Genomic DNA, 11,655 nt, shown 5'->3' with positions numbered 1-11,655 from the left:
CTCCTGTATGGTGTGCGTCCAGTGTAAGGCTCCTAGGCACCTGCCCAGAGGTAAGCTACACCCCTTACCCGTTCCACAACGGCCTTGGTCACACCTGTCGGTCGATTTCCTTACCGATCTTCCTCCCTCACAGGGTAACACCACGATCCTGGTCGTTGTGGACCGTTTTTCCAAGGCCTGCCATCTCCTCCCTCTGCCTGGTCTCCCTACGTCCCTACGGACTGTGGAGGCCTTGTTTACACACGTCTTCCGGCACTATGCGAGAGAATATAGTGTCTGATCGGGGTCCCCAGTTCACTTTGAGGGTCTGGAGGGCGTTCATGGAACATCTGGGGGTCTCGATCAGCCTTACCTCGGGTTTTCACCCGAGAGTAACGGGCAGGTGGAGAGAGTTAACCAGGATGTGGGTAGGTTTCTGAGGTCTTATTGCCAGGACCGGCCAGGGGAGTGGGCGACGTTCGTTCCATACTGGATTTGAGGCATTGGGCGAGGGGCCTTCAGTACCTCATGGAGTGGGAGGGGTACGGGCCGGAGGAGAGATCCTGGGTTCCGGTGCAAGATGTGTTGGACCCTTCACTGCTGCGGGAGTTCCACCGTCGCCGTCCGGATCGCCCTGCACCTCTGGGTCGTCCCGAGGCCGGTGTCGGCACGCTGCTGGAGCCGCCCGTCAAGGGGGGGTACTGTCACATCTCCGGCCTAAGTCGAACCCTCTCCTTGTTCGGGCAGTGTTCAGCGGTCGACGACACCGTTCTTCTAGCCATCACCGCTCCACCTTTCATTTTCCATTTGTTTTGTCTTGTTTTCCCGCACACCTGGTTCACATTCCCTCATCAGACTGAATGTATATAACCCTCTGTGTTCCCCCATGTCTATGTTTGTTGTTACGTGTATGTGCACGTCATACTGATTTGCGCCGGGTTATGTCAACCCGTATTTGTTTAGTGTTCTTAGTGCCGTGTGTTTTGTTCACCATAATAAAGGACTCCTTTTGCTGCCCAATTCTGCTCTCCTGCGCCTGACTTCCCTGCAGCCAGTTACGCAGATGTTACATTGAGATTCTTCCAAGTAGCCACCCTTTGACTTGATGACGGCTTTGCACTCTTGTCATTCTCTCAACCAGCTTCATGCAGACACCAAGTCACCTGGAATGCATTTCAATTAACAGGTTTGCCTTGTTAAAGGTTTATTTGTGGAATTTATTTCCGTCTTAATGCGTTTGAGCCAATCAGTTGTGTTGTGGCATGGTAGGGGTGGTATACAGAAGATTGCCCTATTTTGTAAAATACCAAGTCTATATCATGGCAAGAACAGCTCAAATAAGTAAAGAGAAATGATAGTCCATCACTACTTTAAAACCTCTTTGGGCAAGGCGTGTCGCTAGTGACCCACCCCAACAACATCCGGTGAAATTGCAGAGTGCCAAATTCAAATTACATAAATAGTAATAATAAACATTCATGAAAATACAAGTGTTATACATCAGTTAAAAGATTAATGAAAATACAAGTGAAAATACAAGTGTTATACATCTGTTAAAAGATGAACTTCTTGTTAATCCAGCCGCTTTGTCAGATTTCAAAAAGGCTTTACGGCGAAAGCATACCATGCTTTCGCAGGACAGCGAAAGCATGGTATACCATGCATCTGAGGACAGCGCCCCGCTTACAGTGCCCCGCATACAAACATTTTCCAAGCAAGCAGAGGAGTCACGAAAGTCAGAAATAGCAATAAAATAAATCCCATACCTTTGAAGATCTTCATCTCGTTGCAATCAGAAGGGTCCCAACTACATAACAAATGGTCCTTTTGTTCGATAAAGTCCTTCTTTATATAAAAAAACTCAGTTTTGTTGGCGCGTTTTGTTCAGTAATCCACTGGCTCAAAGGCGGTCAAAACAAGCAGACGAATACATCCTAATAGTACCGGTAAAGTTCGTCGAAACATGTCAAACGATGTTTATAACTAATCCTCAGTGTCAATTATCTAAATAATCGATAATATTTAAACCGGACAATAGCGTATTCAATAGAAAGGAAAAAGAACGAAGAGCGCGCAAACCAGTACTGCATGATTCCATAGACCCCTGACCAAAATTTATTTTTCTTTGGCGTTTTTCAGAAAACAAGCCTGAAACTATGTCTAAAGTCAATAGGTTTTCAATGGAAAACCACTCACATCTCAAAAAAATCCCATTTCCTGGATGGATTTTCCTTGGGTTTTTGCTGCCATATCAGTTCTGTTATACTCACATACATTATTTGAACAGTTTTAGAAACTTCAGAGTGTTTCCTATCGCAATCTACTAATTATATGCATATCCTAGCTTCTGGGCCTGAGTAACAGGCAGTTTACTTTGGGCACGCTTGTCATCCAGACTTCAAAATACTGCCCCCTAGCCCAAAAAGGTTTTAAGACAGTCAATACGGAACATTTCAAGAACTTTGAAAGTCGCAAAAACCATCAAGCGCTATCATGAAACTGGCTCTCATGAGGACCACCACAGGAAAGGAAGATCCAGAGTTACCTCTGCTGCAGAGGATAAGTTCATTAAAGTTACCAGCCTCAGAAATTGCAGCCCAAATAAATGCTTCACAGAGTTCAAGTAACAGACACATCTCAACATTAACTGTTCAGAGGAGACTGCGTGAATCAGGCCTTCATGGTCAAATTTCTGCAAAGGACATCAATAAGAAGAAGAGACTTGCTTCGGCCAAGAAACACGAGCAATGGACATTAGACCGGTGGAAATCTGTCCTTTGGTCTGATGATTACAAATGTCAGATTTTTGGTTCCAACCGCCGTGTCTTTGTGAGATGCAGAGTAGATGAACGGATGATCTCCGCATGTGCGGTTCCCACCGTGAAGCATTGGGGAGGAGGTGTGTTGGTGTGGGGGTGCTTTGCTGGTGACAATGTCTGTGATTTATTTAGAATTCAAGGCACACTTAACCAGCATGGCTACCACAGCATTCTGCAGCGATATGCCTTCCATTCTGGTTTGCGCTTAGTGGGACTATACATTTTTTTCAACAGGATAATGACCCAACACACCTCCAGGCTGTGTAAGGGCTATTTGACCAAGACGGAGAGTGATGGAGTGCTGCGTCAGATGACCTAGCTTCCACAATCACCCGACCTCAACCCAATTGAGATGGTTTGGGATGAGTTGGACCTCAGAGTGAAGTAAAAGCAGCCAACAAGTGCTCAGCATATGTGGGATCTCCTTCAATAGCATTCCAGGTGAAGCTGGTTGAGAGAATTCCAAGAGTGTGCAAAGCTGTCATCAAGACAGCTACTTGAAGAATCTAAAATCTAAAATATATTTTGATTTGTTTTAAACTTTTTTGGTTACTACCTGATTCTATATGTGTTATTTCGTAGTTTTGATGTCTTCACTATTATTCTACAATGTAGAAAATAGTAAAAATAAAGAAAAACCCTTGAATTAGTAGGTGTGTCCACATTTTTTTCTGGTACTGTATGTTTTTTCTTCAGGAATGTAGTGGAGTAAAAGTAAAAGTTGTCAAAAATATAAATAGTTAAGTAAAGTACAGATACCCCAAAAAACTACTTAAGTAGTCCTTTGAAGTATTTTTACTTAAGTACTTTACACCACTGCTGCAGCCCTTTCTTCTGTCCTGACCTCTCTCTTCCCCAGCCTGGGTCTTATGACTGCAGGTCATAGGGATGGTGGTGGGGGTAAACCGGGTGCCATGCCTGGAAGGTGACTCCTGTTGCCAGTATAGGGTTTCAAACCCGACCTACAGAGTGAGAAGAAGAGGCCATATAGCGCTGCTGCTGTCATTGCAGACTACAGAGAGAGAGAGAGGCCAAGTCTATACCCCCCCCCCACCCCCTCCACTCTAGGCCTATCCTGGCCTCTGCCTGCTGCTGCCGGGGAAACTATGGATCTGTGTCACGAGGGAGCCTAAGGCCTCACCACTACTGACAGCCCACAAACACAGGGAACAATTTTTGGACTCTGCAGGGTTTCTGGCTCTAAATCTTGAGCTTTCTCTGGAGCTTATAATTACATATTGAATCCAAACTCAGACTCTTGTCACACAAAAGCCAGGTGACTAACGGATTTTAAATCAAATCAAAGCAGGCATTAAGGATTTTGTAACGGCTGTCTACGTGCAGAGAGGACCAAGGCGCAGCGGGTTGCGTGCTCAACATTATAATTTATTAAATGTGAACACCAAAAAACAAGAAAGCAGAGAAACACAACAGTAAACAGTTTTTGCATGCTACACCAAAGCAATGCAAAAACAACTACCGACAATTAACAAACAAAACACATCCCTATATAGGACTCTCAATCAAAGGCAACTACAAACACCTGCCTTCAATTGAGAGTCCAACACCCAATACCTAACATAGAAATTACTAAACTAGAAAGAACATAGAAATACAAAAACATAGAACATAACCCAAAACCCGGAAATAATAAATCAAACACCCTTCTAAACAAACTACCACCCCGAACCACATAAAACAAATACCCTCTGCCACGTCCTGACCAAACTACAATCACAAATAACCACTATACTGGTCAGGACGTGACAGATTTACTCTGTTGTGAAATTAACAGTTTTATCCAGACTGATTGGGCTTTATCTTGGGTTCATTCGCTCACTTGAGATGCAGGGCTTATGTGAAATACTGGGAGTGGTTGACACACACACAGACATACACACACAAGCACACACACAGAAACCAGGAAGGAATGATAAGAATTAGTACCTCACCTCTTTAATCCATTATCATACCAAGGAGGGTTTAAGGAGCTTCCCTGGGAGAGGAGTGTGTTTTCTGACTATCCTCTCAGTGTCTGCTTTCCTTTTCCCAGAGATCTCCCTGTCCATGTGAGGCCGGACTGTGTCTCTGTGTGTCTAGACAGGACCAGAGCTGGATTGTGACATGTATGCCAGTTGTATACGTGAGCGAGAGATGATAGCGTGACACTGCACTGGTGTGCTGTTGATGACAGATTGTATGACAAAGCTATGTGTCTGTCTCACACACAGGGGCATTCTCTAACCCCTTTATTCTATCCATCACTGTCTCTCTTTCTACCACGCTCCCTCTCTGTCTCTGTCTCTTCCCAGTAGTTGCCAGCTCATGTTGGCCAAAGTTAACTCCCATGTGGGACATTTATTACCAGGCCTTTCCTTGTCACTGCCACCGCCTGCTTTTCAAACACATCAACTGGATTGGACCAGCCAACCAAAAGACTCAGTCAACACAGCACGGCAGACAGCCTGCAGTTTAAACATGCCAGCCTAAAAAAGACAGGCAGGCACGCAGGAAGGCAGGCTGGCAGGGGATATAGTAATATTAGCAATGAGCTTTGAGTCAAATATGCTAGTACTTAAACAAAATCTTTTTTTTAAAAGACATCAATGGGCTCATTATAAATAATATACAAATATCTGTAACTGAAAAAGCCTGGGATCACTGGCACCATCTAAAAATATGTTATTGTTATGGAAAGATACCACTAGAGGCTTGGATACAATTCATTTTTTCAGTACACACAGAAAATAGATCATCAAGGAGCTCAATTGGAAGAGAGAATATTTTGAGTCCTATAACTACCTCTGACAAATATAGTGTGTGTGAGAATGTGTGGGGGTGGCAGTGTTTACATATCCCACAGCACCTATCAGCAGTCTGGGCCGAGAGGGAAACCTAATCGCACTTTGACCTTGAGTATGCGTGGTACAACCCCTTTAAAACATAACTCCCCTGCCAGGCTGGTGCAGGCCATATAAACAGTCCCTATCACACAATCCCTCCCTCCTTCCTTCCCTCCTCAAGATGAATTGCCCCAAATATTGTTATCAGAAAACACTAAATCCAAGCCTATCTACTATTGTCATTCCTTTGACCCGAATACTTTTCTAGATGGTGCCATTGATTCCTGGCTTCTGACTGTAAATCATTTTATGTTCTCAGGGGGACAGGTGTCTCCTGATATGCTGGTGTTTTTATAATGCTATGGTATTCTCTTTATGGCGCCACACTGTCTATTTTGATATACTACCCACGCCTGATAAGAATCACAGAAAGGAGCTAAATGCACAAGTCGTGCTCTGTACAAGTGGGGCCTTTCTCACCTCCTTATCTGGTACAAGTGTTTTACAGGTCAGCTGCATTGAAAAGACAACCTGACTGGATTCAAGCCAGACAGGTTAGGTCAGATAGATTGTGGGAGTTTGCTGCAGTCTAGAACCCAGTAGACTCCAGGGAATGTGCTCTCAAACAGCAGCTAGGGCAGAAAATATGTCCACAGTTCTACTGAACCACCAACACTAGCTTCAGTGTTTCCAAGCTATGTCAAAAGGGTATCAGGCGGCTCAGATACAGATCCAAGCTACTTGATGAACTACTTGTACACATTGTTAAAGGAAAATCAAGCTTTAATATGTTGTGTTGAGCAGCAGAGGAAAGGGAAGGAGGGTTTGGAGGCACACTGAGAGATGGTGTTGAAACCTCTGCTATCTGTAATTGATGTGGTTGGGCTGGAAGTGCATTCATTTTCCAACGCTATCCCTTCACTAATGGGATGCCATTAACTTCTCATTTTTCTTGTTCTTGTTCCTGTGCACGGCAACTCAGATAGACAAGCAGAAATGGCAGACAGGCAGGTACTGAGAGATAGGCAGACAGACAGGCAGGTAGATAGACAAACAGAAAGGGCAGGCAGGCAGACACTGAGAGATAGGCAGACAGATAGGCAGGTACTGAGAGATAGGCAGACAGACAGGCAGGTAGATAGACAAACAGAAAGGGCAGGCAGGCAGACACTGAGAGATAGGCAGGTACTGAGAGATAGGCAGACAGACAGGCAGGTAGATAGACAAACAGAAAGGGCAGGCAGGCAGACACTGAGAGATAGGCAGACAGATAGGCAGGTACTGAGAGATAGGCAGACAGATAGGCAGGTACTGAGAGATAGGCAGACAGATAGGCAGGTACTGAGAGATAGGCAGACAGATAGGCAGGTACTGAGAGATAGGCAGACAGACAGGCAGGTACTGAGAGATAGGCAGACAGATAGGCAGGTACTGAGAGATAGGCAGACAGATAGGCAGGTACTGAGAGATAGGCAGACAGACAGGCAGGTACTGAGAGATAGGCAGACAGACAGGCAGGTACTGAGAGATAGGCAGACAGACAGGCAGGTACTGAGAGATAGGCAGACAGACAGGCAGATACTGAGAGATAGGCAGACAGACAGGTAGGTACTGAGAGATAGGCAGACAGATAGGCAGGTACTGAGAGATAGGCAGACAGACAGGCAGGTACTGAGAGATAGGCAGACAGATAGGCAGACACTGAGAGATAGGCAGACAGATAGGCAGGTACTGAGAGATAGGCAGACAGACAGGCAGGTACTGAGAGATAGGCAGACAGACAGGCAGGCAGTTCCCACACTGATAATCTGTTCTGACTTACTGGCCTCTGAGTGAAATGTGTCTTGATAAGTGATTATTATTTGTCTCTCATCACTGAGGTCCAGAGGACTATCCTGTGTCTTTCTCTCACGGCATATTCCACAGCTGTCTGTCACCTCCAAAACATGAAAAGAACAGCTAAAAAATCAGTCAACAACTAAACTGCATGATACAACTCTGACCTGTATTTGAAGAGTTTGTTTCCAAAATAAGTACTGATAGGTGTTACACAGTCAAATGTAACAAATAACTAAATGTTTTATAAAGAACTGTACAAATTATACATTTCTGACAGCAATAAAAAACAATCATACACTGAGTATACAAACATTAGGAACACCTGCTCTTTCCATGACATAGACTGACCAGGTGAATCCAGGTGAAAGCTATGATCCCTTATTGATGTCACTTGTTAAATCCACTTCAATCAGTGTAGATGAAGGGGAGGAGACGGGTTAAAGAAGGATTTTGAAGCCTTGAGACATGTATTGTGTATGTGTGACATTCAGAGGGTGAATGGGCAAGACAAAACATGTAAGTGCTTTTGAACGGGGTATGGTAGTAGGTGCCAGGCGCACCGGTTTGTGTCAAGAACTGCAACGCTGCTGGGTTTTTCACGCTCAACAGTTTCCTGTGTGTATCAAGAATGGTCCACCACCCAAAGGACATCCAGCAAACTTGACACAACTGTGAGAGTTCATGCCCTGAGGAGTTGAGGCCGTTCTGAGGTCAAAATATTAGGAAGGTGTTCCTAATGTTTGGTATACTCAGTGTATATAAACAAATAATTCAATACAGTAATATGAGATTTGTATGTAAAACATTTTTGTCTTATCTAGAGCAACTTACAGTTAGTGTATTCATCTTAAGATAGCTAGGTGAGACAACCACATATCACAGTCAAACATACAGGATACAAACATTCCAATCCAGCTAAACAATAGATATGCACTCAGTGGCCAGTTTATTAGGTACACTAATACCGGTCGTACCCCCTTTGTCTCCAGAACAGCCATAATTCAGCCATAACAGCCATAAAAACATTCCTTACACCATTACACCACCGCCAAGAGCCTGTACTGTTGACACCAGGCAGAATGGGGCCATGGACTGTTGTTGCTTACGCCAAATCCTGGCTCTGCCATCAGCATGACGCAACAGAAACCAGGATTCGTCGGACCAGGCGATGTTTCTCCACTCCTCAATTATCCAGTGTTGGTGATTGCGTGCCAACTGGAGCCACTTCTTCTTGTCATCAACGAGCTGTTTTTGCTCACAGGACTGCCATTGACTAGATGTTTTTTGTTTGTCGCCCCATTCTCGGTAAACCCTAGACACTGTCGTGCGTGAAAAGCCCAGAAAGCTGTCCGTTTCTGAGATACTGGAACCGGCGCGACTGGCACCAACGATCATACCACGATCAAAGTCGATTAGGTCACTCGTTTTGCCCATTCTAACGTTAAATCTAACAGTAACTGAATACCTCAATGCCTGTCTGTCTGCTTTAAATAGCAAGCCACGACCACGTGAACAGGGTGGTGAACCTAATAAACTGGCCACAGAGTGTATATCGTTGCGCAGAAAAACACATTTTAATACACATTTAAAACAGTGGTGGCTGCTGATTGGCTGAATACCCGGGGCGGCAGTGATGGCAGAGCAGTATGCAACTCAACAGCTTGTTTGAACACTTTATTTTTGGAAGACTAAAATGTACACAAATGAACCACACTTTTATGGACATTTTAAACATAATCCTTGAGTCATATATATATATATATATATTTTTTTTTTATATAATTTTTTTTTTAAACAAATTTGAAAAAACGGCTGCCACTGATGACAAATGTATTAATCCAAAAATCTGAGAATACTAATATTTAACACGCACATGCAGGTACCCACAAGCAATACTTTCCGATGAAAAAACACAAATGTGAAAAATTTGTGGATATATCGATTTGGAAATAAAGTCTTCATTTGAAGACATTTTTGATTGAGTTGTGGAGAAGAAATCAATACCTAATTACATTTGAGATCTAGACAACATATACCCTGAATGTACAAAACATTAACAACACCTTCCTAATATTTAGTTGCAAACCCCCCTTCCCAATATGTCAGGGCAGGAACTCTACAAACTGTCAAAAGTGTTCCACAGGAATGCTGGCCCATTTTGACTCCAATGCTTGTGTCAAGTTGGCTGGATGTCCTTTGTGTGGTGGACCGTTTTTGATACACACGGGAAACTGTTGAGCTTGAAAAATGCAGCAGCCGAGCAAGAAGACTGATCTAGAATACGCCGAATGACTAAGAAACACGGCAGCTGTGCAAACACGGGTTCTAGTGGGTCTCTAGCAGCTGTGGTGTGAGAGTTTCTGAGGAGGTCTGCGAAGCTTGGGTGGGTGGGTGGGTGGGAGAGATGTGGACCTGAGAGAGTTTTAGCTATAGCTACCTCAGGCCAAGTCTGCTGGTGTGTTCCTCTTGGCTCATCATTTCCAAAGGGCCAGTAAGCATTTCACCGTAAGTCAGCATTTCACTGTTAGTCAACACCTGTTGTTTACGAAGCATGTGACAAAATACATTTTGATTTGATTTGATTGATTTGGAGAAACTGATCTAATCTGATGCTCTGTGGGGATGATGGGAAGGCAAGACACTACTTCCTCACTGGCTGATTCCTCACATTGATGGCAGAACACTGCCTGATTTCTGTCTGTGAAGTCAAGGTCTTATAGGGTATAGACATTAGAGCCAACTCTCTCCCTCTCTCAAAATGAATTATTAACTCCACATACAGTAGGATCTAGGTTGGGCTGTGGCAGTCATGACATTTTGTCAGCTGGGCTATTGTCAAGCAAATAACTGACGGTCTCAAAGTAATTGACTGTTGATTAACATAAACACATTTAGCATCTCCTGGCTTTTATACATAGCCTACAAGTCACTGATGCAGACCTTTGGAACAATTCCACTTGAAAAAGTCTAATAAATCCATGTAATATAGCCTAAACCATCACAATAAATCCTTTATTTATTTTAAACAGGTCTAATGAAACATGATATGATTTTTTTTGGTCTATTTCAGAAGAACAGAATAGCATACTCTGAGTTGGACATATTTTAGGCCTTGATCTGACTATGCCAAATGACTGTGTGCCACACTAGTTCATTTAGCAGACAAGATTTGCTTATTATTTTATAATATTTTATAGTAGAACATAGCTGAATGAAATAGAAAGGATATTTTCTCCAAAAGATTTGAGGGAGCACGGCTATTCTCAAACTTAAAACCCACCCGATACATACAGTTAGGCTCTACACCGTTATAAAGCGGATTAATGTGCTTTATTTTAAGAAGTTATTTGGCCACTTTAGTTGTGATGCAAACCCAGGGTTGGGTAGGTTACTTTATAAATGTAATTCATTACAGTTACTAGTTACCTGTCCAAAATTGTAATCAATAACGTAACTTTTGGATTAGAAGAAGCATTAGAGGCATTAGAAGAAGACATACATGTATGTTACCAATTGAACGACATCTATTGCAGGATAAATCAATGTTAAAGTTTACATAGCTGGCCATATATGGATGTTACATTTTACTTTATGGGTTGGTTATGTAGGCTTCTTCTAACCCATCGGTTTCTACTACATATAATAATACGATTAAATGATATCTTTACATTAAAAACCAAAGTTTATCAGAATTCCAGTCGATCCAATACATATCATACCCCTTGACCTTCAAGAAGAAATATGGAAGTATAGATTAGCCAAATTGTTTTACCTGAGTATAACCCCAAAACTAAGGACTTATTAGCCAGCCCTATTCTGTTGTTTATGATTGTGTTGTCATGGAGGACTGATTAGGCTCATTGATTGTAGTTGAAACATAAATGATGCGCTCATGGAATGGCATGCTTTGAGCACTACTGAAAAGTGCTATTTACGTGTGAAAAATGAATGCCATATGCTGCATTTGATATAGGTCTACTGTTTACCTTTTTGTTGGTGCCACTTTGATATCTTGATAATATTCAGCTGTTTTAAGGGCAAATCCACAGATGAAACAATAACAAAATGGCACCCTGCCTGTTTTGGTAAAAAGCTGAGGGATGGGCCTGGATAAATGTAACCACTCTCAGATTAATAGACAGAGCTATGGATGCAAGGACTGGGCATCCATGATC

General features: G+C 43.0%; 2 long non-coding RNA genes across 2 annotated transcripts; both read left to right on the top strand.

Annotated features, from left to right (window-relative positions):
- The first annotated feature begins 6,213 nt into the window (after positions 1-6,213).
- LOC115200033 (uncharacterized) lies at positions 6,214-7,159 on the top strand. The gene is made up of 2 exons (XR_003879469.1): positions 6,214-6,826; positions 6,908-7,159. It is a non-coding gene; the product is annotated as an uncharacterized LOC115200033 (long non-coding RNA).
- A 141-nt stretch (positions 7,160-7,300) lies between these two features.
- On the top strand, positions 7,301-7,594 carry LOC115200035 (uncharacterized). The gene is made up of 2 exons (XR_003879471.1): positions 7,301-7,399; positions 7,430-7,594. It is a non-coding gene; the product is annotated as an uncharacterized LOC115200035 (long non-coding RNA).
- The last annotated feature ends 4,061 nt before the right edge of the window (positions 7,595-11,655 follow it).

The sequence above is a fragment of the Salmo trutta genome, chromosome 9 (genome assembly GCF_901001165.1).
Source record: "Salmo trutta chromosome 9, fSalTru1.1, whole genome shotgun sequence".
Classification (NCBI taxonomy): domain Eukaryota; kingdom Metazoa; phylum Chordata; class Actinopteri; order Salmoniformes; family Salmonidae; genus Salmo; species Salmo trutta.
This window is presented reverse-complemented; position numbering and strand designations above follow the sequence as displayed.